At 40.5% G+C, this 26,551-nt stretch overlaps 1 protein-coding gene across 2 annotated transcripts in view; it reads right to left on the bottom strand.

The window, feature by feature from the left end:
* Window positions 1-26,551, bottom strand: part of TOX (thymocyte selection associated high mobility group box) — a 309,790-nt gene that overhangs the window by 246,936 nt on the left and 36,303 nt on the right. The window lies entirely within an intron of this gene.

Here is a 26,551-nt window from a genome sequence, read left to right as displayed (position 1 = left end):
TATGTCTGAGAAAATTACAAGATGATTTTGAACAGCAACTAATTTACGAAAACTAGTTCTATTCTTTCCTAATGTAAGAATTTGAATGTCATCCCTCAAAGAGAGAGTATGAATGATGTCCTTTGATTTAGATTCGAAGATATGAAGTACTAAATTTATAGTTAAATACAAATATCATACAGGGAAAGTGTTTACACTAAAAATGAAAAGTATGTTGCAAAACTGCCTATTGCTAGCTAATACGTTTTGTAAAAGAAAAAAAATTCATGTACAAAGCACTAGCATTTACTATACCTCTGACACTCCACTAAGCCCTCGCAAGTATGATTTATACACAATCAAAGGCCGAATGTCACAGTACACACTTCATTGGTTTGCTGTGAAAATTAAAAAGAGTTATTATGCAAAAATGCTTGGAACAATGTCTGGGACATCAGATACGTTCAATAAATATTATTTCATAGTATCTCACTTAATTGTCACAACAAACATCTGAGCTCTAGCGTTATTATGTAGCTGGACTCAAGCGACATCCTCTTACTAATGAGCCTATGCTTGTAACTGTACTCTTCCTGAACATAAAGAAGTACTACATTCTCTCCTTTCTATCTCCTTCTGTGTGTGTGTGTGTGTGTGTGTGTGCCTTTTACCACACAAGCTACATAAACAAAACAGTTTGTATTTGAATGACACCTATTTATATATCACATATATAAATGCTAGAAGAAAATGCGTGCTGAGTGGTGGAATTTTTAGAGCTGTATTTTCCATATTTTCTACAAGTAACATGTACTCCTTTAATAATCAGCTACATTATAAAGATCTTCAAAAAGCTAAAATCATGAAAACTTTAAGAAGTTTTGAGCGCCTCCTATTATTTACCGTCAAGACCTACAAAGATTCTCTTTTAGTAACAGTGATTATTACAGCAAATTATTTACTCAAGCACTAACAGGAACACTGGTGGGTATAAAAAGTTCACGTTGGGGGCGCCTGGGTGGCTTAGTCGGTTGACCATTTGACTTTAGCTCAGGTATGATCTCGCGGTTCGTGAGTTCGAGCCCCACGTCGGGCTCTGTGTTGACAGCTCAGAGTCTGGAGCCTCCTTGAGATTCTGTGTCTCCCTCTCTCTCTGTTCCTCTCCTGCTAGCACTCTCTCTCTCTCTCTCTCTCTCTCTCTCTCTCTCTCAAAAATAAATGAACATTTAAAAAAATTAAAACAAAAACAAAAAGTTAATGTTGTACTATTCCAAGCACTCCTGATTCCTGAAGGTTGAACAGCAGAAAAATTCCTTTTAATATTATTTGGAAACACCCAGAGGGTGCCCTGGAAGTGGACCACAGACAGGTCAGTCCCTGCTCTAGGGGTAGGGCAAATCATACTCTGTAGATGTGAGATGAATATCTCTGTCCTGGTTTAAAAGTCTTTTCTTTAGACACTGGTTTACATATTATTTGGAGGCTTGAAGAAAAAACAAGTTAAACATGTAAGCATACATAGCCTCTCATTTTAGCCGAAGTTTATCTACATAAATCTGCCAAGAAGGAACAGAATTCTCTGGAGCCATGGAGAGTGGGGCAGACTTGCGTGTGGAAGGTGAAAGGGCCCACCTCCGAAAGACCCATGATGGTGGCTACCTGGGAGAGCGGAGTTTGGTAAAGAGCTTGGCGTTACAGGGGTAGAACTGAGGAGGGTTTTGGGGAATATGTTCTGAAAATGACATAGAGGTGGGAATGAAAATGCTGTGTGTGGGTCACCCCGAGTGGTCCAGGGTGAGTAAGTGAGGCCTGGGGGAGGGGAGCATGAGTTGCAGAAGGAGGTTGAGGTCAGACCTGGCCATGCAGCTTGAGGGGCCGGACCCATATGCCCAGCTCCTGGAAGGAGGCACCTTGACAATTTCCTTTCTCCCTTTTGTCTTTCTGGGGATACTGAGTTTAGGAAAAAAGCCAGCCTCCCTCTCAAACTCATGTGATAGCCCCAGCTAGTGATGCCCCAGCTATAGGGGTTCCTGAATGTGAGTGCACTGCTGTTAATCCTTAAATCTCAAGTTTTCTGAGCCAGAAAGTCCATTCCCCAGTCTCCGAAGAGAGGCCAACAAGCTCCCCAGTGCCACTGCCCACCTGTAGCTCTTTCCCCCACACCATCATCTAGCAAGAGCCTCCTCTACCCAGAGCCCTTTGCTGGTTTGCAGTTAACAGACAAACAAACAGAAAACCCAGGCCATTTTTTAAATGTCAGCTCAAAAGGTCAGAGTTTAAAGGTAGAGAAATTTAACAGAGAGCTCAGGGTATCAAGAGAGACACCCAGCTCAGGGTTTCAGGCCAGTTCAACAAGCACACCCTGACAGACAACTTCTGAACAAGGTAAGGAGAAGGCTGGGCCTTTCTAGAACATATGAGGCAAGAAGGCGAAACACTCTTAAGAGGCGCAGGAGGAATCGGGCCCAAGAAGGTTTGAATGTATCTCCACGCTGGGGCACTGGAAGTTTGCCCGTTGGTTTGTAGAGCAGAAGAGGCAGAAGTCTTGTATCTCATTTTTATTTATTTATTTATTTATTTATTTAATTATTTATTTATTTATTTATTTTTAATTTTAATTTTTTTTGAGAGAGAGAGAGTTTATAAGTGAGCAAGGGGCAGAGAGAGAGGGAGAGGTAGAGGGAGAGCAAGAGAAGGGGGCTCATCCAAAGTGGGGCTCGAACTCATGAAGTGTGAGATCATGACCTGAGCCGAAGTCCAGTGCTTAACCTACTGAGCCACTCGGAGCCCTGGTAGAAGTATTTTAAGTAGGTAAGTACAGGTAACCAGGGAAGTAAGAGACCGTTTGCTAGAAGTAATTGTTTTCCAGAGTATGACAAAAAGACCCACAGAAGCCTAATGCCTTCTTACTCTCCTTCCCCTATGCCACCAAAATTAAAATAAAACCCAGTATGCTCACATACAGGTTTCCTTTCTAAAAGTCTGAGAAGGTGGAACAGTCTTTGAGGGTCAACTGAAGATCAGCTAAGCCCAGCCCAGATCTGGTTTCAGGCACGGGGTGAGAACGATTTAATTGGAAAGTACAAGAAAGTCTTTTGTTGTTTTAAATCTTATTTTATGAAGGAATATTACCTAGTTAGTACAGAGTGGAAAAGGAGAAATAAAAAAAGAGCCAGCAACAAACGTATTTTCTTCAAACACATTAACACGCATACTGTTTCTAAAATGTCCATACAGTAGCCTACTGTCAAATTAGAAAGCATGGATTTATATTATTATTCGAGAAAGAATTCTGTATCAGGAGGCCCATATTTCAGTGCAGAAAGGATTACATTATTTGTCAAGGAAAACACATTACTCTTTGGAAAACAGAAAAGTTGACCTTGGCAAACAGTTAGTGAAATTGTTCCCTTCTTGATTTCCCTTACATGCAGTGTGTGGGAGAGCACATATTTAGTGCTGCTTTGTGGCATTGTTTCAAAAGAACTCTCATTATTGTAGCCAGAAATGAGTAGGGAACATCTAAAAAATAGTTCACATTACAGTGTTGGGAAGTGATTGAATTCTTGTTTCCACCCTTTATGTTAGGTAGTAAAAAAAAAACAAAAAGATTTTGGTAGTAAATAGGTTTTGGCTTAATGTATGTTTATCTTTTCCCCTTGATCGACCATGGTTCTTTTTTTCCATAATTAGAAATAAATAAAAATAAGCATTCAATTCTTTGATAAAATTCTAAAATGGTGTCACGATGTCCCACTTTATTGGGATGCTATTACCTTATCACTCAGCTTTGTTTCAAGTGGTAACACTACTCCTTTTATCATAATTTATAATAGTGTTTAATTTTATCCGCGCAAAATTTTGTATCTTCCTCTATCTCCAGGACTCTGCCTATGGATTAGTCAAATCCCCCCCACCCCCACCCCCCAACAGATTTGCTAATCCTACACTTCCCTTTGTCCTTATCCGTCTGACTCCCAGCCTCACTACTGTTCTGGGTTTTACTATTTTAGATGACAATCATAAGACAATAATAATAATAGCAAATATCTGCTGAGGGCCGGTAACTCTTTTGAAGCGACCTTTCGCACACTACGCTTTTCAACTCTCTCAGCAACATCCTAAGTAGCTAATACTGTTGTCCGTGCTTTCAAGGAGGAAGCCAGGACTACCAAGAGAGTTGACTTGCTACTGTCACAAAGCTCTCGAGGGCTGGATTAAGGACATTTATTTCTGAGGCACAATGCTGACTGATCCTTCATGAAGGCAAACTATACCTTGTTGCTTCGTCCCCTTCACATTTTACGTTTATGATGAGAGATCGAACCATTCCTCGCCAACCAAAGCTGGCCAGAGAACAGCTCTACCACAGGGGGGCTGGGGGGGCGGGAGACTCAGTGGAGTTTTTCACGCTGTGTGTCCTTCTCTTTTATCACTCTCTACTCAAAATCTACCGGTAAAGCGCCATCATTTGAGATTTAGTGAGAAATGAGTCAGCAAGGATTACAGGAGATTACTAAGAGATTGTACAATAAAAATGACAGACTGTAAGACAATGCAAAATAGAAGATGAAAACAGATTTTCTTTCAAAATTGCAAACCAAGTCTGCATTTGAGTGTGTGTATGTGATCAAAACACGTTCTAAATGACTGGATCCAGGTAGCATGAGTGGCAATGCTTCAGCCTATAAATTATGGTCCACAACAAACGCCATCAAAGGAACTGGTACCAACTGAGAAAAGGCAAACAATATTATTATCAGATGATTTAAAAAGTTTGATGCAAAGCAACGCCATGAGAATAGAGATACCGCCTCATAGCTCTAAAAGATAACGTGGAGTGAAGGTTTAGTAATTACCTGGCATTTCCTCTCTTTGATGGTCTCTGTCTTCTGTAATTTCCTCTACCACAATTTTTAAATATATTTTTTTAAATGTTTATCTGGCAAAAAACCCCCTCTCTTCCCCTACCCCATAGTCCCTCATTACCAGCAAAACTTCCACTTGGCCTTCAACATTCTTAACCAATTTCATAGCGGCCAAATGACCTGGTAAGAGGACAGCAAGTCCTTGAATAAAACCCGTTCCTTCACTTCTGGTCACTGCACCATTTAACACTTTCTTACATAAAGCGATCTAGTGAGCAGGACGCCCAGCAGGTCTGGGATTACGCCCTTGGACATCACCGTGCAGGAGGAAAGCAGAGCTGGAGAAAACCAGACACTAGTCTTCTGCCCAAGCCAGGGGGTCCAGAAGGATAATGGCAGAGCAAATTAGCATCACTTCTCCACAACCCTCTCGGCGCTTCTCCTGTTCGGACTCAAAGCTTATTTTTTTTTATATGTAAACAATTTTATAAATTTATTTTCCCTGAGATTTGACAAACTCAAAATCTTGTTTTCCCAAACCAAACACAACTAGAAGAAGCCCCCAGTACAGCATTTTGGGATCTCCACTGTGTCTCTAACCCCAGAAACAAACAAACAAACAACAACAACAAAACACTGACGCATTCATATGACCCCTTTTTTTTTTAACACAACCAAAGGGATTTTTTTGTTAAGACCCAAACCTAAAAGTAAAGTAGAAAACTAGTAGGAGCTACAAATATACAGAAATAGGAGCGCCTGGGTGGCTCAGTTGGTTAAGTGTCCGACCTTGGCTCAGGTCATGATCTCGTGGTTTGTGGGTTCGAGCCCTGGCATGGGGCTCTGTGCTGACAGCTCAGAGCCTGGAGCCTGTTTTGGAATCTCTCTCTCTCTCTCTCTCTCTCTCTCTCTCTCTCTGTCTCAACTGACACCAGCACACATCCTTTCTTTTGGCTTCTGTAAATGTTTGTTGAGTACTTACCACTCACCAAGCACCTTGCCAGAACTGAGGAACCAAGGATGAAAAGGACAAGTTTGTCCAGCTTTAAGAATTCAAGGCAAGTAGATAAGCCTTACAAATTGACAAATAGCCACAAAGCAGGGTGATAAGTGCCTTAGTGTGAGGGGGGATGGGGGGGCAGGATGGTAGCAGTGGAAAGGAAGGAGGTCCTAACTCCCCAGGGGTTGGGGAAGATTTGCTGGTGGTAAATTTTTAAAGGAGACTGAAAGAGCGAATACAATCCCACCAGGTAGATGGGGGAGAACGTGTCTAAAGAATTAGGTCTTAGAGCAAATATCAGCACGAGGGGGAGTTGGGAGTGACTACTCAAGAAAACAGAATCATTTTATAAATATGGAAAATTCGACTGGATAATGAAATAGCCACTGGGTTTGGAGGGAGTAAGGGAGTAAAGGGAGGAGACAGTTTCTACTTAAAGCTTTTATATCAGTGTACTTTACCAGAATGGCCCTTTTAGATGGTGATTACTACCTGTTCTAAGTAGACAGCTTAAAGGGATATTACAATGGGTCATCTTTTCCAGGTAAAAAAAGGAACCCGAGAGCAAGTATACTGTTGTTTTAGACTCGCTGCCCAGTGACCAAGGCTGAAACAATCGCACAATTCCTCGAATTCTCTTTACTCCTCAGGTTGATCTGTATTGCCTTCTTCTTTCCTCAACAACATAGTCTGTGATGGTTATTTATTAGAGACAGTCTATGATGGCCATTTCCTAGTGTGAGACACAGACAGACAGACAGACAGTTAAAATTATAGAACAAAAGGAAATCACATCTATCCTCAAGCTTTATGTCTGTTGTGATATTAGCTTTATTCCTGATAATACAGGTTAAGTTCCCTAAATGATTTATTTAATACCTTTCACAAGGAAATAAAATCACCTGACTCCTTCATAGTAAATGGGGAAAAAAAAGGTTTACGAGTTTATTCTATATTTTTATCTTTCCCTGTTTTGAGTAAAAATCGGCTTGTAAAACATACCTCCAGAAAAGGTGTGTTTTTAGGCCTTAACATGCACATTTTTACTTGGTACAAATTACAGCGTGCTAACTACTAAAACCCTATACATTCCTCAATAGGACTACTTAAAAATTAAGAATTAGGAATTTGAATTGGATCTTCATCAGACACTGCGACTTTCAACACTGCATATGATGAGGAAGCAAAGCTGAAACACTACAGGTTAAGTGCCAACAACTGCTTGTTGTTTACATTTTTCGTCTGGCAAAAAATTTGCAAATTTATTTTGTTCCAAAAGACGGAACATTAGCCAGACTGTTCTAGCTAATGTGGGATTACTTGACGAAGGATACTGATTTTTACTGGCAGCACAGCTTTTGGACTTAATCTCGACCATAAAAGAGTACTCCAGATCCGTGCTTCTGAAAATCATCATTGTAAATCACATAAATAGAAAGGTCTATGGACATATTTAAGTAAAGAAAAACATGCTTAATTTCTTTTGCTGTGATGATATATATACCTGAGCTATGCTATACATTCCTTGAGGGCCAATGTGTTACTAAATGTACTACAGAGAGAATAAAAGACTTTAGAAATGACATAGGTTTAAAATCCTTTGACTAATTCCACTGGGATTATTCAAGTGCTTGGAAGGGGAGGAGTGAAAGCAAGGGTAGAAAGGAGACAGATATTAGTGCCTGTTGTAATTACTATGTTCCCCATGGTCTGAAATGCTAAAAATGAATGTTTCCTCTATTACGAGGATATAAACCTTTCTCACTGCAAAGCTATTAGCATATATAATGCACACGTCTGAAAATCATGGCTTCTCTGTCATTCTTTTCAGACCTTTAGGGACCTGGGTTATTGTATAGCCCTGAATTATAGCCAAAGCATAATTTGTAATCCTCTGCTTTTCCAGCATATTTTTAAAAAATCAGTTTAAGCAATTTTACTGATATTTAATGGTTCAGCCCTTTCCAACAAATTAAAATGTTTGCATTGTCTGGGGGGAAAAAACCGGCTATACAATTTACAAAATAGAAGACACGTGAATATACTTCACCGAGTGCCGGCATTTCTACCAACGAGATGATTTAAAAACGTAATTCTAGGAATTTATTAATGTAATATTTCTTTAAAAATAAACAAACAAGCTTCTCAAAAGTCAAAACATATAAACTCTTGATCTGCGTGCACCATTCTAGGGCACATAAAGTCAGAAGAAAATGAATGACATTAATTTGGACCTTTTATACAAATACATTTTCTTCTGTATTTTAGGGGCAGAAATTGTACCCTAACATACACGACATTTTCTCTCTGATTTCAGTGCTTTCACCTCAAAGGTAGAATGAAACAAGAAATCTTACTTCCCCTATTCAGTTTTATTTCAATCTATGTCAATTTAGCATATTCGAGATAGTCTGTAAAATTTTTAAAAATAAAAGGACCATTCTAATGTTAATTTGGATCAATCTTCCAAACATATGATTCTACATTTCTAAAAGGGGCCCCCTTGAGGGGGCTTTTTAAAAGTGAACAAAAAAGCACCCCAAGGCTGCCCAATTCACATTTAGCCTACTTACATGAAAAAGGAACTGCTTTGGTTAAGAATAAACTTCCACAAGCTCAGGTTCAAGCGAAACACACCAGCATATTAGTGAGGAAATGAGACAGCAAATAGTAACTCCTTTCATACCAGCAAAAGAATACTGTATTTATTTAAAACAGTTGGCAGAAATACTCATTTTAATTAAATTACATTTACTAAAATAACATTTTCATAATTAAAAAAAAATAACCCAGTTCTCCCAAAGAGCTAGCAAAAAATAATCACAGTAACTTCAAATGGGCAAAGGAGTGAAGCGATGGTGAGAATAAATGTGACTAATTTGGATTGCAACTGTGCATTAGTCCGGTGGTTTTCAGTGATTCAGCAGCCATTATTACCCTCTGTTGTCCTGCAAAGTTAATACGAAGTAGCTAGCAAGTTTTGTTATTAATGATTTTTTAGAGGAAGTGACTTAGTGCAAGTTTCATGTCTCATTATATTTTTAGGACTTGCATGTTGGAATCCCAGAACACTAGTTCAGATCAGACTAAAGACAGTATAATCTGACCTCTTGCTTTTCCATAAGGAAACGGAGTCCAGAAAAGTTAAAGGACTCATTCTTAACCATTTAGCTAGTTACAAAGGCTAAGTCTGGAACTAAGAGGCTTTCCACAGAACAGCTTTGTCACAGAGCCAAGCATTTATACCTTCAGAGACGACAGAAGGAAAAAGAAAATGGCACACCCTCTCTGTGGACTAAAATAGAAACAAAATTCCACTCCAAGGTAAGGTTCTGTCTCTTTCGCTCCCGGCTCCCTCCTTCTAAGAGTTTACAAGAGAGCCGAAGTTCATGTTCCGCAGAGAACAAAAATTGTCATATCATCGGGTTAAGTCCTACATATTGGCAAAACCAATGAGTGAATAATACGTTTCCATGATTTACCAATGCCGGCTTAAGAAGAGCAAAATTCTCCCTGAAACAAGCAAACATACAATTTGGATGGTTGTGTTCTTCCAAATAGACAACAGATAGCCAAATTGGTCAAATGATCAACATCAGTTACAAAAGCCACACAGGAAAAAAGGAGAAACATTTAAAAAAAAAAAAGAGGGAAAGTGCACCAAAACCATGGGGAACACAGAACCAAACTCCTCCTTCTTGGAGATTGCTGAATGCTGGTCTTGGGAAGAGTAAAAGGCATTACATGGTATTACAGTGCCCAATAAAATCTCTACCAGTCAGGAAAGGACTTAAAATAGTTTCATACTTGTGTTGCTGGATAATTTATGAGCAAATATGTCATGGTGAAAGCCTAGACAAGTGGAAGTTGGTTACATTCGTGTCAAAGGAACGTGAATGAACTTTCATTAGCATCCTTTTCAATTATTGGGTCAAATCAAAGTACAAATGAGTGAAACAGCCACACAACAGTTGTCCTTTTTTGAGAGAGAGAGAGAGAGAGAGAGAGAGAGAGAAGGTACTAAGAGGACAGGGGCAAAGGGAGAGGGAGAGAGCGAATTTTAAGCAGGCTCCATGCGTGGAACCCGATGCAGGGCTCGATCCCATGACCCTGGGATCATGACTTGATCCCATCAAGAGTCAGATCATCAAGAGTCAGATGCTCAACCAACTGAGCCACCCAGACACCCCAACAGATTCTCTTTTGAGAACAGATTAATAATGTAGTCAAATGCTTACAATCTTAACTGACTGCAGTACAAAAATCTAATAACAAATACAAGTTAAAGCTCATAATACTAAATATTTGTCACAGTGACTAACAAAAAAGAGCTCCTGTTCTTTACTAATTATGGGTTGCCTGCCTTCTCCCCTCATATTATTTGTCTCCACAACTGAAATCAATAGATCCCACAAGTTCTTTGCACTGCAAAACTTCCCCCCAAATTCTTTAGGTGACATTTATTACTTTTCCTGCTCTGCAAAATGTTGAATTGAATCATAGTATGAAGGCCATCTAAAGTCATAGGCCCTAACTACTACTGTTAAAGGAAAAAACCAAAAAACTCTCCCAAAGAGTCTAGTTTGCAAATTGATTTTCCTGTTCACTACCAATTATTCTCAACTTCCATGTTTGGAGGTCAAATTCATCATGACCAAAAGCTCATTATGACTAAAATGCAGAAACACTTAATGTTAGCAAAAACAATGTATTACATTTCCTAGGATTGAGCCCACATTGGCAAACACACAAACTGCACCCCACAGATCGCTAATGTGCCTGGAAATATTAATAGATATTGGGGTGGAGGAGGAGATGGTCACAAGAAATACTTAGTTAAATCAACTTGCATAAGTACCTTTGCTACAGACCCTCTTAGTACCTCTTAATGTCACCGCAAACCCAAAAGAAGCAGAGTCGGTATGCTATCATTTTTTAAACCTATTTAAGTACCGAAAATCAAAGTTCCAAGGATTCTTCATTTGTGGTAAAGAAAAAAAAAAGCTATTTCAAACATATAGCTTAGCAAATGTTCCAATTTAAAACTATAATAAGAACAAACATAACACGTTATTTCTAAACAAGTTCCCTCTTTCCAAATGCACTGAGGGAAACTGAAGCTTACGCTTTCCACAAGGTTGGCTGGCCCAAAGCTACTCTTTGTAAGTGGAGGAGATAGAAATTCACTCCAAGAATCAGGGTCCTTCTGTTACAAAAAACAGAAAAGATTAATTCCTGTTAAAAACTCCAATCTTGGGGCACCTGGGTGGCTCAGTCAGTTAAGCATCTGACTTCACGTCAGGTCATGATCTCACAGTTTGTGAGTTCAAGCCCTGCATTGGGCTCTGTGTCTACAGCTCAGAGCCTAGAGCCTGTTTCAGATTCTGTGTCTCCCTCTCCCTCTGCCCCTCCCCAGCTTGCACTCTCTCTCTTTCTCTCTCTCTCTCTCTCTCTCTCTCTGTCTCTCTCTCTCATAAGTAAACATTAAAAAAAAACCAAACCCTCCATCTCTGGGATGCCAGGCTCATTTAGTCGGTGGAACATAGGACTCTTGATCTGGAGGTTCTGAGTTCAAGCACCATGTTGGGTGTAGAGATGACTTACAAATAAAATCTTAAACAACACAAAACCAACCAACCAAACAAACAAACAAACAAAACTACATCCCAGATTAGAATTGTGGGCACAAGTTTAAAAAATGAAGACTTTATTTTACCTATTTAAAATAATTTACATATCTGACACAATAAAGATTTTTCCTACACTTTTCTTTCATGGAGAATGACATTTCTTTCCTTGGCTTTCCAAGATATAAAATCATATGTGTCATTTCACTTCCAGCTTGAAAGGTATAATTATAATAATAATTACTGTGTACAATTGTTATGGATAAAATAAGTAATCTAACTTTGTGAACTGGAAAAAACCTTGTGATATTTGACCTTATGAATGGGGAAAATAATAATATGAGTTTATAAACACAACGTTCTTTTAACCATGCCTGGCACATAAAAAGTGATATAGGTGTTTGACATAATTATGCTTAGCATACATTTATATGAGAACTTATTCTTTCATATTTAGCATTCACACAGGTTTCCTGAAGGCATCTGTATTTTGTCATTAATTCAATGAAACATATTCACTAACTCTGAATCATGGAAATAATAATTTTTTAAAGGCAGAAAACAATATTTTTCCCAATATCCAATAAGAACATAAATAACATTCTCTGTGACGGGTTATGGAGTGTGGAATTGAATTTATAATTTAGTCCCAATACCCACAGAGCCTCCACACAGGTCTCGTGGGGAAAATTCTAATAAAGGAGGAGAGGGAGGCAGAGAACGAAGAAGAAAACACAGAGAGGAAAGAGGCAAAGGGAAAAAGGAAGAAAAGGAGGATGATGAAGAGAAAAAGAGGAGAAAAAGGGAGGGAAAGAAGAAGGGAAAAGGAAAAAAAAGGGGATGAAGAAGAAGAAAAAAGAAAAAGAATAGAAAGAAAAGCAACTTTTTAAAAGTTTATTTATTTTGAGAGAGAGAGAGAGAGAGAGAGAGAGAGAGAGAGAGTGTGTGTGTGTGTGTGTGTGTGTGTGTGTGTGTGTGTGAGTGTGTGTGCGCATGAGCAGGGGAGGGGCAGAGAAAGGGAGAGAGAGAGAGAATCCCAAGCAGGCTCCTCACTGTTGGTGCAGAACCCAATGCAGGGCTCAAACTCCCAAACCAGGAGATCATGACCTGAGCAGAAATCAAGAGTCAGACGCTTAACCAACTGAGCCATCCCGGGGACCTCCATTTTGGAGATTAGGACACCGAGGCACAAATAGGTGAGGTAACTTGCTGTACCATCATGAGGTGAGTGTTGGAGTCTAGCCACACTCCCAGCCAAACCGATTGTGGAGCCTGTGTTCATAACCATTTCACCAACAGTTATAACGTTACCTACTCTCCTCAGGTTAAAATAAGGTAGACAGAAGCCGCTGATGGCTCAGAGGGTTTCCCGGAAGGAGCGATATGGAAGCAGGAAAGAGGCATTTGAGCCAGGGAGGGTAGGCTCTGTGCATTCATGGTGGCTTAAAACAACAAGGCACGTGCAGAATGAAGGGCACCATGCATGTGAGGGAATGCTGAGAGCAGACACCTGGGAGGAAACTGGGGGGCCAACTAGGAGGGTCCGTGTGCCACACCAAGCAGTTGACAGCAAGAAGAGTGGGCATCCAACTGATCCAGTGAGAAGTGATGAAGGCTAACCGCAGGGAGAGGAAGTTGCAAAAGATGGTGGGGAACAGGAAGGAGACTGAGTTCAAGAACAGAGCGGGCCATTGGATGTAAAGGATGAGAAGAGGAAATAATCTAGAACCCCCAGGTTATTGGCTTCGGTGACCAGACAATTGGTACAACTCTCTACCTTACAGATTATAGCAAAGAAAGAAGCAGGATTGGGAGGAAGCGTGTTGCATTTGAACCTCCTGATTTTGAAAGGCAAGATATTTAAGTACAGATGCCGAAATGGCAATTGAATACAGAGGCTTAGAAATAAGAAGAAAAATCCATTGAAGATATGATTTTAGAGACCTCGGTTTATGGGTAGTGGTTGAAGCCATTTGTCTGGGATTGATCACCCTGGAAAACCACGCTTTTGGAAAGGGGTTCAAAGATGAGACCTGGGGAACGCTAGCAGTTATGTTCACAAGCTCAGCACACTCCAACCAGACATGTCCAAAACAGAACACAATTTTCAGTGAATTAAAAAGCACTGGCTCATCGATCTAAGAGGTCCACAGAAGAAGAGGAACATAGGGAGAAAAGGCAAGAAGGTACAAGAAAAAATAGGATACATTTTACCTTGACTCGGATACTGTGAGGAAACATTTCACAAAGGACAGTGGTCAGTGGATTTGGCAACATGGAGATCACGGTTGACCTTTAAAAATGATAAGGGCCTGAGAAAGTGTGGTAAAACCTTGCTTTGTGAGCATAATGCCTTCTGGAAACACGCTTTTAATCCAAAGCGCTTGTATATCAAGTGCGAATTTCAAGAACCATTGACTTCGTTGTGATCATCTGACATTTGCTGCCATGTACTACTCGTATTTCAAGACCTTGCTCGTTTATCAAGTTAAAATCTATTAGAGATGTTTGCTCATCTTGTGGAATATTTGCAGGACAAGTTACCAGCAATCCAAGGGTTTACTGTGTAGGGCAATGAAGAGTCAGAACAGGTGAAGACAGTCTGAAACATGAGCAGACTGACCTTTCAGAAAGCTTGGTTGTAAATGGAAGAAGACAGCATCAAAAGCCACAGGCAACTTGGGTTTAAGTATTTGTATTTCAAGATGGGAGAGGCATGAGCATATTTGGAACCCAGAGAGACTCAAGACAGATGTGAGAGAGAGACGGATGGACAAAGCACATCAAGAAAGAATGAAATGTGTGTGCAGACAGGTTTAGACGTGATGGCTACGAGGAAGTATTTGCGCACTTGGTAACCTCCATTTTCTCCTGAAGAGTGTTTCAAGGTCATCTTGTGAAAATGAGGAGGTCAGTGAGATATCAAGTCTGAAAAAGAGGTAAAAGTGTGCAATTATCTTTGGCGGGGACGGGAGAGGTGACTGACCAATGCTATCACACGACTGCATCCTAAACAAAAGCATTTCTAAAAAATCCCTGTAAGATGGAGAATATTAACCACAGATAAAGCTAGAAATACCTTTCAAAGGGAGAAAACGGTGTTTCTGATTTTTCAGGTAGGATTGCATCTACAGAAGACAGGGATCACTAGCCACTTTATAAATAACAATTTGGTGGAAATATTTTCTCACTTGAGTTGATGCTTTTACAATAATCATGAAAAGTCCATAGGCATGGGGAGGGATCAAGGGTAAGGCAAGTTTAGTGCCTGATTCAATGAGATCCCACCAAAAAGGCGGGAGGGAACGAGGAAGTATGGGGATTGGAGGGGTGGGGTGGCTTTGGAACAAAAGCAAAGTCTCAGAATGTCAACACTCAATTCACACTTGTGATGGCACACTGGCCATTCTTTTCACACACTACAAAGTACCAGCCACCTGCTTAGGTCTTAGGGACTGGACAAGTTTACAAAGCTAAGCTTCATATGGAATGGGAATGCTCTCCACTCAGAGACTGATATTAATCTCCACAAACGAAAACGCTCTTTTCTTAATTAACGGCTCAATGATGGAATTCTACTGACAGCTTGCCATAGCTATCTATGTATTAATTTCAATTAGTAGTGCATTTAAAAGTACAAGATACAAAGAATTTCTGGGAAAAGAATTGCAGAAAGATTAAAATGCATTAATTTTGGGATTATGAGACAGTCAAGCTTCCACATACCTTGTTGTTTGTTTGTTTGTTTGTTTGTTTGTTTGTTTGTTTTTGGGGGGTTTTGTTTTGGTTACATTGCCCTGAAGTATTAAATTCTGGTTGGGTCTAGAAAGGCAAAACTGAAAGGAAATCTCGACAATAATTACCTGCCTACTTCATCCAGGTGAATCTAGGTTTTGACCACAGGTGCTTATGAGGATTTACGGCATAGATATTTAGTTGGATGTTAATCTATACCCACCCTTGAGTAGCTCAAATTATTGGCTCTGTAGCACTGCGATCCAGCTACTTAGAGCTGTGGTCAACGAAGTTAAACCTAGGGGCGCCTGGGTGGCGCAGTCGGTTAGGCATCCGACTTCAGCCAGGTCACGATCTCGCGGTCCGGGAGTTCGAGCCCCGCGTCAGGCTCTGGGCTGATGGCTCAGAGCCTGGAGCCTGTTTCCGATTCTGTGTCTCCCTCTCTCTCTGCCCCTTCCCCGTTCATGCTCTGTCTCTCTCTGTCCCAAAAATAAATAAACGTTGAAAAAAAAATTTAAAAAAAAAAAAGTTAAACCTAGATAAATCAGTAATTTAAAAGAAATTCCACACTCTTCTAAATTTTCTGTTGTATTTTTTTTGTTTTTTAAGTTTTCATGGTTTCCCTTTGAACAGAGTATTGTAGAATATTCTGATAATTTTATCACTTGACCAAAAAATGAATATAAAGGGATAAATATAAAGTTAAAATGATTATCAAGGAGATCACCTTTCAAGTTCTTTAAAGGCCTGCCCTTCCTCTAATTGGCCTCTATTCTCTCTCTCTTTCTCTCAACCTCCCTAAGGAACAGCTGGTTACACATAATAGGTGTTCAAGTAAATGCCGAAGGAGCTGAAATTCATTGCAGTTCAAACGTTGTAGTCCTTTTTTTTTTTTCTTTTTAAATTTGTGACTACACAAGCAAATAGATCAACTTGCTAATCAAAAAGGAAACAGTGGGGCGCCCAGGTGGCTCAGTCGGTTGACTTCGGCTCAGGTCATGAGCTCATGGTTCAGTTCTTGAGTTCGAGCCCCACATCCCCCACATGGGGCTCACTGCTGTCAGCACAGAGCCCGCCTTGGATCCTCTGTCTCTCTCTTTCTCTGTCCCTCCCCTGCTCGTGTGCTCTCTCAAAAATAAATAAAACATTAAAAAAATAAGAAGAAAAAGGAAACAGGACATGCATTTCTAATCAGTGTAAGAGTACCAGTTTCAACTGTACCCTTCCTTGATCATCAAGGTATTCCGATATAGACATTAAAAAAAGAAAAAAAGAGACCTTTTTTGCAATAATATCCCTACGTATATTGCCTTATGGGTAGGAACAGTATGAATTCCATTTTCTTTTCTTGTCACTGGCATTTTGCCTCTGCTGGACTGCAGGGACCAATAGCATCATCATATCCCAACGATATAGGAAGGATTGTTACTCAAGAACAAGAGCTGAGAAGACAGCTTTATATAGAGGGCATTTTTTAAAATTACTGTTTTTGGGGGTGCCTGGGTGGCTCGGTTGGTTAAGCGTCTGACATCAGCTCAGGTCATGATCTCACGGCTCATGAGTTCGAGTGCCGCACAGGGCTCTGTGCTGACAGCTCAGAGCCTGGAGCCTGCTTTAGATCGTGTCTCCCTCTCTCTCTCTGCCCTCACCCACTCACACTCTGTCTGTCTCTCTCAAAAATAAATAAACATTAAAAAACTTTTTAAGTAAAATTACTGTTTTTTTTTTGTTTAAATAAATCATACTACTTTTGGCAAGTTATATAGCAGTGAATGAAAGAATTGGCTGTTTGATATCTTGTTCTGAAAACAGACACATAGCTGCAGATCACTGAAAATTTGAAACTACAGAGATCTTTGTAAACCATGAGACTATCTTTTACAGTTGGAATGTTTTCCACTGGGAACCATGACTAAGCATGCATGTCACTTACTGGGTATAGTATTTCTAATTCTTCCATTATTAGTTACAGCTATTATAAGTGCCCCAGGTTTAATAATATAACTAAACAGAGCAAAATCTATTATTTACAACATATAGGAGTGGTGCTAATTTCATTTTCGTTTCATATTTTCATTAAAATGTGCGAAATGTTATTCAGTTTGCTTGGCATTATTTAAAATTGCTTTGGGACTCAAAAGACTTGTATTTATCATACTGGCTAAAAGTAATCTAATTTATTAATCCAAATATATGACAAGGCAGCTACTTACAAATAATTTTACAACTAAATGATTCTTCCATATTTTGGCTCTCCTCAGAATGGTTAACAAGTTTAAGGTTAATTAGAAAGTTAAGCACAACACATGCACACTTTTTTATGGATCTCCTATACCTACGCAATGATAAAATGAGTTGAATCTCTAAATTAAGGCTTCAAATACCAACAAAAAGTCCATACAACAAATCCCCACCTGGAAACATGCAAACTTCTATCTATGCTTCTGGCTTATCATCTCAGAATATGTTAGAGACATTCTGCATTGTATGTACTTTGTCAGATTCCATAACCATTGTGATCTCTGCGTTTTGTTAAATATCACTTTGCTGTGCCCTAGAAACCATCAGGAAAACCTCAAAAAATGAGTAAAAGCAACAACAGCAACAACAAATACCCAACACCGTAGGAAGCAAAACCACACCAAGCACATTGTTTGAAACCAAAGAGTTATTGGGGTTGGTGGGGTTGTAGGGATCTTGGCCGTACTATTCAGAGTCCAATTTATTTTGAGGTCAGCATGGATGGTAGAATATTTTTTAATCTTAGTTTTCCTATCACAGAAATTCAAATCCTCAAGACATTATCATTGGACGGTATCCCAGAAAATTAAACACAAATCCCTGAGCTACAGAACAATGTTCATGGCCTCCATAAATCTACTTAATCGAAATTGAGAGTCTCCACTTGGACAGATTTGGAAGACCTGACTTAAACAACATTACGTGTTTCCATCTAGAAAGGACATAACATAGTATGCTCCATTCACCCCTCTGCCCTTCAAAGGACCCCAAAATATACCTCTAAGTTGTGACCAGGCAATCCCTTCGTAGACCCTCGCCTAAATAACATGGATCTGGTGTGGATTGCAGATATTACTATGCAAAGATAAAACATTAAATTTCAAAGTTCATACAACATTCGGGTTGCCAGGTGGCTCAGCCGGTTAAGCGTCAGACTCTTGATTTCAGCTCACGTCATGATTTAACGGTTCATGAGTTTGAGACCCATATTGGGCTCCACACTGACAGTGAGGAGACTGCTTGGGATCCTCTCTCTCTCTCTCTCAAAATAAATAATTAAACTTTAAAAAAGGTTCATTCAACATTTTCCTATTTTCCCACTGTCCTTGTTATTTATATATTTTGCTTTCTTTTTTTTTTAAGATTGCATTGGCATAAAAAAAAAAAAAAAAAAAAGATTGTGCAGGGTCACCTGGGTGGCTCAGTCAGTTGAGCACCGATGTTGGCTTAGGTCGCGACCTCACAGTTCACGAGTTCGAGCCCCACGTTGGGCTCTGTGCAGACAGCTCAGAGGCTGGAGCCTGCTTCGGATTTTGTATCTCCCTCTCTCTCTTTCCCTCCCCCACTCACACTCTGTCTCTCTCTCTCTTCCTCAAAAATAAATAAACGTTAAAAAATTTTTAAAAAAGATTGTGCATAATAATTTTAATTCTGCACTTTAGTTCTTGGACAAATCACTTCACCTCTCAGTTCCTAATTTTTCCAATAATAAATCTGTTTGCAAACATGCTGTATTTAGGTTCTCTGAACAAATATCTCTCAAACTTCAACTGAAGAGAGGCAAAGAACTGTATTCTGCTATTACCGCTGTCCAAGTGCTCATAGGATAAGTGTGCCCGAGAAATATTTGATAACTACCCAGTAAATAATCTTCTTACATTTGCATTTCTTAACAAAACGTTGAGTAATTGTAGAACAGAGGAAAAACAGCAGGTAAAGAGTAAAACATTTACCTGGTAAGATCACTGATCATCGATGAAGCAGTAAGTATTGAATTCACATTTATCTAAGATGTGTCCCATAAGATAAACAGATGGATCTACATGAAAAATGTGTGGCTCCTAACGTTCAACCTAATTGCTGAGACATTATTCACAACAGATGATGACGTGACGATAAAATATAGTACAAAAATAGTGTAATATTAAGTACGAAAATATAGCAGTCTGCTTCCGAATGTTATAGACAGAAATTGAAATTTGAAAACAAAATCAAGGTGAACGGATATTGGGAAAAATTGAGAAGTAGGATGTAGCCCTTAATTCTGTGCTTTAAGAATTTGGATCAAGCACAAGCATTCAAGGTGGGAACGTCCAACGCTCAGCGAGAACATGAGATTCCAGGGCATTGGAAACATCGGGCGAGCATCGTGAGGAGGCCATACAAGGTTTAAGGTTTCATGCAAGAGAAGGTAAGCAGCCACTCGAGGGATCAGAGAATTACATTGTGACTGAGGAAGGTCAGACCACCGGGCGGTCTGTTCCATGTAAGCTGAACTGAAGGCAGAGACGGCAGATAAAGGTTCTCACCGTGACACGGCTGTGAGACAGAACCGGTGAAAGCAGAGATTCAATCAGAATCCAAGAAGACAAATGAACAAAATTTATTGACAAAACTTATTGAGGAAGAAAAGGATGCAGTCAAAGAAGACTTCCAGGTTTTTAGCTCGAAGGACCAGAAGAACACAGACAATCATGGCAAAAAGTGGTGAGAGGGAGAGAGCTGACAGGTTTGCGGTTGGATATGCTGGCCTGAAAATATCTGCAAATATGAAACTGAAGACTCACAGGGCCCGAAGTCTAGCTAGGATAGTCTTTTAGGCAGCATCACAGAGTCATAGCTAAAACCATGCCAATCGACATGCCCACTAGAGAACGAAAGGCAAAGAGAAAGGCAACAGTTGAAAAGTGACAAAGCTCTCTCCTTGACCAAACGTTAGTCAGGTTCCTCAGAGCCCGTGTCTCACTGTGCCTCCACCGTGGCCCTCAGAGTCTGTCCATGCAGCATACGGTTTTAGTCAGAGTCCTGCGAAGCCAGTTCGGAGAGACTCTCTCCCCCACCCCATCGATATCTGACCCAATTCTGCACCTTTTATCATCCTGAGCTTACTATATGATCACCCTGGCCTGCCCGCAGCAAGAATCAGTTTGGCAAGAATTTCCCCTAATCTTTGTCATTACCCTTAGGAATTTTCCCTCCACCAACCCCTACATGCCTCAAACTGGCTCCTATAAATTCCCACTTATTCTCACTGTGGTTAGAATTGGTCCTGTTTTCTCTTCCCTGTTGCAACAGTCGTGACACCACCTCTTTCAAGAGTCTTGAATAAAGTCCTCCTGACTATTTTGACAAATGTCAGGATAATTTTTTTTTTTTTCTGGTCGAATGGCTTGCCCATCATTAAGGGGTCATGAAGTGTCCATGCAAGGAGAGAGAGAAGGCTAAAAGGCTCAGAAGGGCCCAGAGAGAGTAAGGTGCTGTAAACCAAGTAAGCAGAATCTTTCAAGGAGAGGGATGTCCACTGGGCAATACACATCCACGAGAAGCCAGCAACGGTACGAATGACTTGGCTGAAAGAATTCAATGTTTGTCTCTGGGAAACAAGCATACCAGTAAGAGGGTTGACGTAGACGTCATATTGCAAGGGGTTGGTCAGGGAAGGCTGTTCAAGAAGTGAAAACCACAGCCATTCAGCAAAGCGAGCTACAACGAACTATCCAGTGATACAAGGAGCCTCTTACTGCAGACGGTCCCCAGCTTAAGATGGTTTATGATTGTTTGACTTGACGATGGTGTGGAAGCATCATGCACACGGCAGAAACCATACTTTGAATTTTGAATTTGATCTTCTCCCAGGCTAGTGCTATGGGTACACTACTCTGTCACGATGCTGAACAGTGGTAGCGGCCGCAGCCCTCAGTCAACCCCGTGATCGCCAGGGTTAACCACTGATACATTGGCAACCATTCTGCTCGTCACTTGCAGTACAATATTCAATATATTATGTGGGAGAGTCGACATCTTCTTACAAAATAGGCTTTGGGTAGATGATTTTGCCCAACTGTAGGCTAATGTAAGTGTTCCAAGCACCTTTAAGGTAGGCCAGGCTGAGCTATGCTGTCTGACAGGGTAAAGTATATTACACGTCGGAAAGCAAACCCGTCGTAAGTCGAGGAAGACTTGTATAGAGAAATATCAGAGACAGAGACAAAGAAGGTATTGTGGGAGGGTCTCCAAATGATGCTTAACTCTGGCTTTGCCTACAGCGCTGAATATGAATTTTTACACTGGTGAAACTGGAGACAAACCAAACATAACTACTTAATTTTTTTTTTTTTAATTTTAAGTTTACTTATTCCTTTTGAGAGAGAGAGAAAGCGCAAGTGGGGAGGGGCAGAGGGGGAGGGAGACACGGAATCCAAGCAGGCTCCAGGCTCTGAGCTGTCAGCACAGAGCTCGACGCAAGGCTGGAAGCCACGAACCACGAGATCCTGACCTGAGCCAAAGTTGGACGCTCAACTAACTGAGCCACCCAGGCGCCCCTGACTACTTAATTAAAAAAAAAAAATCTGAATAATGTCAAATAGATAGGTTCGACATCGTGTTAAACTAAACATACATGCTCTTGACCTCCTCCTACTTGAAAATCTCTATTTCCTGGGGGGATAGAAATATACAATGTGATTAATATGATGGCTATTTTTCATGCTGGTAGTTTTTTCGCTATAATTATAAATTATAACGAAACTATCTCGCAGTGCCTGGGTGACCCTGTTGGTTGAGCGTCCGACTCTTAATTTCAGCTCAGGTTATGATCCCAGGGTCGTGGAATCAAGCCCCGTGTCAGGCTCCATACCAAGCATGGAGCCTGCTTGAGACTCTCTCTCTCTCTCTCTCTCTCTCTCTCTCTCTCTCTCTCTCCCTCTGCCTCTGTCCCCAATTCATACACACTCTCCCCCTCTCTCACTCTAAAATAAAATTTAAAAAAAAAAAACTGTCTCTCATGTAGATTTTAAGTGACACCATTTCTCTCGTCAAAAAGATACTCTTTCCATTAGGAATCATAGGTCAGATCTTTTTAGCACCCCAAACGCCAGCCCCACATTTTATTAGATTCTGCTTTATAAAGTTCTCTGGTTGCATCATAAAGGGTCTCTCCAAATACTCAAACTCAGGGAAGACATAGTCTAATAACACAAACAACAACTATGACTCTATCAGCAGCAATACCAGAAAGAATATCATTTGTATTGCACTTTATATAAAGCAGTTTCACATATATCATCTCATAAGTTAATCCTCACAAACCCCCCCAAAAGCCAATAGGACTTTGTTTCATTTTACCAAGCAAATCGAAGGTGGGGAGAGTGAGACGGGGTCAGGCCACACAGCTCCGCAGGACCTGTGTTCCAGGCAGAGTTCTGTCCTGTGGTATCAGAACCCCACTGATTGCACAAGGTGGCTCTGGTCTGGGATGAACACCTCTGAGGACTTCTACTGCAGTCACAGGTGACAGCTTTCCCTGAAGTTACGAACGTTCCCGTCTGTAATTTAAAGACTATAACGATGAGAGGAAGTGTTCTATTTCCTAACGTGCTCGCAGATGCCCGTGTCTGTGCTGCAACTCTGGCTCCCTTTTTCCCTTGTGAGCTTGGGCAGAAGGGTTTTACCTGTTCTTGAGAATGCATGTAAGTTTAAAGTGTCTGCTTCGGTTGTGCACCATAAAGTCTCCGCACGAGTGAGGCTATACACTTCTAAATGAGACAGGACCAGGAGAGGCGTGGTGCTTGGCCAAGAATGTGTATCTTACTGCTCTGGCCCTTGGGTCTCCGAATGTCCCTCTCATCGAGCTTTCTGAAGCATATGGGATCTATACAAGCACAGACTTGCTATCATCCTGGCACGGATAATTGCTCCTGTGCCGATTCCCTCCTGGTGGGAGTCAGAAGGTTCCAGATAGCCTTGATGAAAGACTAAGACTCTTCCAGACTAAGAGCCCGAACAATTGACATTTTATTTACACAGTTGATGCTGAATGAAGTTCAATACTTATCGATTCTTGCTTGTTTGCTAAGGGCTATGATGTAGAAAATGTGCTATTAAAAAAAGGAAAATTTATTTATTGGACTATGAAGAATAGAGGCAATTGAAAGCCCGGCAGCCCTATATACGGAACAATCATTTTGGCCCCTTAACTCATGGTAAGACGAATGTTAAATGTAATAAGTAGCAACTCACTGCTTCCAGCCCAGCCTCGGTGGCCCTTGGGAATGCGTGCGCCATTGCAGGGAGAAAATGAACCCACTTAGGAGGAAAAATGTAAAGACAAAAGGACATGGAGCAAAAAGTATTATCTACACAAGCAAGTACATTAGGAAAAGCATTAGTACTGTCACCAAGAAGCATAAAGCCTAATTCTACCTGTGCTACACCCGCAGCTCAGGGACAGTAGAGTTTCGTGGGCCAGGTTACGAGTCTTGCGACAGAGCAGAGATGGCAAGCGAGTGGCCTGAGCAGCCACCATGTCTGCAGTCCTTTGGGAACCTCTGCCAATCACAAGTGTCCCTCACAGAGCCTGGGACAGCAGTGCCTACCCAATGGTCAGAGCTCACCTGCAGGTCGGTGGAAATTAGATCTTTCCATGCTGTATCGGACAGTGCACTTGGGAGGTTTTAAAATGGGAGGAATCTAATTCTTGTATAGAAAGGGGGTATTCCCGTAATTTCAGGATCGTGGCACAAATGAATTGAGAGAGCAAACGTGGAGGTCTGGCTTCTACGCAAGATTCCTGCAACAACCTAAGCGCTGCACACTCATTTCCTTCAGGATTTTTGTTTTTTTTTTTAAAGATTTCTGTTACTGCACAACAGAAGACACACTCAATGGGTGTGGGATGGCGTGCATTTCACATGTTTATTACATGTTTGGAGCATCATTCAGTTTCCCTGAAAAAGTTGCACCTGGAAAAAATGTCTTGCCACGACGACTAAGTAAAGTAGCATAAAACACCTCTGAAGGTATTGACCATGTAACTTGGGAACACTCTAATAACTGTAACTTGTCAGGCAGGATGAAGCATAGCTTCCCTTGGTATCATGTTCGAAGCAGCAGTGAAGAAGTGCATAAAACGGAGGCAGAGGAATAACAGGTACCTCCAGCCTGTTTTAAAAAGCTGTGGACAACTGACAGTAAGAATTATTTAAAAAAACAGTGAATACTGTCTGACAGGCTCTCCATGGCTATTGCAATACTACACCTTTCTGGAAAACTGTGTATATAGGGCTTGCCATTTTTCCTTAATTTAAATTGGATGCTTAAATATTTATAAAGGGGAAAAGCAGTGAAATTGTTTTACCTTGAGCCTTATCATCAAAAAGATCTGTTTTAATTTGGTTCTCTGATCTGAATGTTCCCAACCAACTAACAAGCAGGAATTTAATTCATTCTGCCTATCTGAGGATAGTTTCTTGACACAAAACAATATTTCAGTTTTTACCTGAGTCCTGATTTTACTCTACTCTTGTCAATACCATTTGATAGCACATAACTAGTGATTTTAGGATATTAGTTCCCTTTTATTCCATGAAACGTTGTATTTGTGTTGCTTGGTTTTAATTTGGAAAAGGCGTAAATTGTTTTTTCTTTCAAATTAGAAGAGAATGAATGATGACTTAGAAGTCTGCTTTAAAAGAACATCTTCTGGGGCACTTGGGAGCCACTTGGGTGGCTCAGTCGGTTAAGCATCCCTAAGGATCCTTGGTTTCAGCTCAGGCCATGATTTCACAGTTTGTGAGTTGAAATCCCACACTGGGCTCTGCACTGACCGTGACGAGCCTGCTTGCGAGTCTCTCTCTCCCTCTCCCTCTGCACCCCTCCCCCACTCTGTCTCTCTCAAAATAAATAAACAAACATTAAAAAAAAAAAAAAAAGGAACATCTTCCACAGAGAACTGGGGAATTGAAAGCAGTTCTTTTCAGTGGGTCAGTTTGGCCAAACCCTACCCATGAGGCCTTGAGGCCATGAGATGGGAGGTTTCCTCATGTCAACCAGCACTGTAAAAACGACTTCTGACCAACAATGGGGGGTTGCTTATAAACAGTATGGTTGCACAGCTATAACTATCTTAGAATATATTTATGGATATGAATTTTATTAATGCCAAATATCCTGTATACCTCTACCTTTTATACATACATTAAACACATATTTACTGAAAGCCTTCTGATTATGGGCACAATGCCATTGCTAAGGGGATAGGAAAATGAACAAGGTAATCCATTTTGCCCTTAAAGGTAAAGGAAGCTAAAATTTATGAGACACTTACCACCTGCCATACCCAAGGCTGCACCTATGTTACAACCACAATCCTTCTCAAAAATAATGCTGAGAGGTTGTGTGACTTTTGTCAGCTAAGTGATAAAATGGCTTGTGAGATTTCTTTTCATATGTCTTTATTTGTATATCTCTATTCTTGGGAATTTGTGTGATTAAGCCACGTTCCCCTCCCTTCCCTTTCTTTATTCTGAAATTAGGGAGGAAAAAAAAAGTCACTGTATTCAATTTCATTTCTCCCTACCCCACCCCCTCTTTTTAAAAAAGAATTCACAGTCAGAGATTTCCACTGAAGAGGCTATTTCTGGACTGGTTCTGCTGTAGATGGGGGTGGGAGAGCGGGGGGGGGGGGGGGGGAGGCAGAGAAAACCTGATCCAAGCACAGGCGTTCCTTTGTACCTCAATGGACAATCAACAGACTAACTCAGGAAAGGAATTCCAAGTATAGTTGTCTTAATAGGCTAAAATTAGAAGGGGGGGGGGGTAGGACGGAGGTAAGAGGGAACGGAAAGCGAGAGAGAGGGGAGCGCAAACGTACTCTGTCAATTCTTCATCTTGGAACCTGTATTTATTATTATCATATTCACTTAAGTAAAATTTCAAGTCAGTATTTCAATGCTAGCTGTCCCTATTTTAAGTCCTCTTAAAATATGGTAGGGGGGAGGAGGCCTTGACAATCAAACAGTCCTCCTATCAATAATTCAAAAGATATTTTAAGAGTCATCCTAATATATTCGATTATTAGACAGGCTTACTGGAAAAATAAAATTAAAATGAGTGCCTGATTATTTTCTGTTTTTAAGTCAACACTACAAGGAACATTTATGGAGATGAAATATATTCGCAATAAGAATGCTTAGAAATAAATGCTATTAAGAACGCTTAGGGAATGATTATATTTTATTTCAATGGAAAAAACAATTGAACTCTGGTCTTGTCTTCTGTTTCAACATCATGTCTCTCTGTCCCTCCTCTTCTTGTAATAAATA

Source organism: Puma concolor, chromosome F2, assembly GCF_028749965.1.
Source record: "Puma concolor isolate L17-30 chromosome F2, mPumCon1.1.hap2, whole genome shotgun sequence".
NCBI classification, from domain to species: Eukaryota; Metazoa; Chordata; class Mammalia; order Carnivora; family Felidae; genus Puma; species Puma concolor.
The sequence above is the reverse complement of the archived record's forward strand: the minus strand, read 5'-3'. Positions and strand labels throughout refer to the sequence as shown.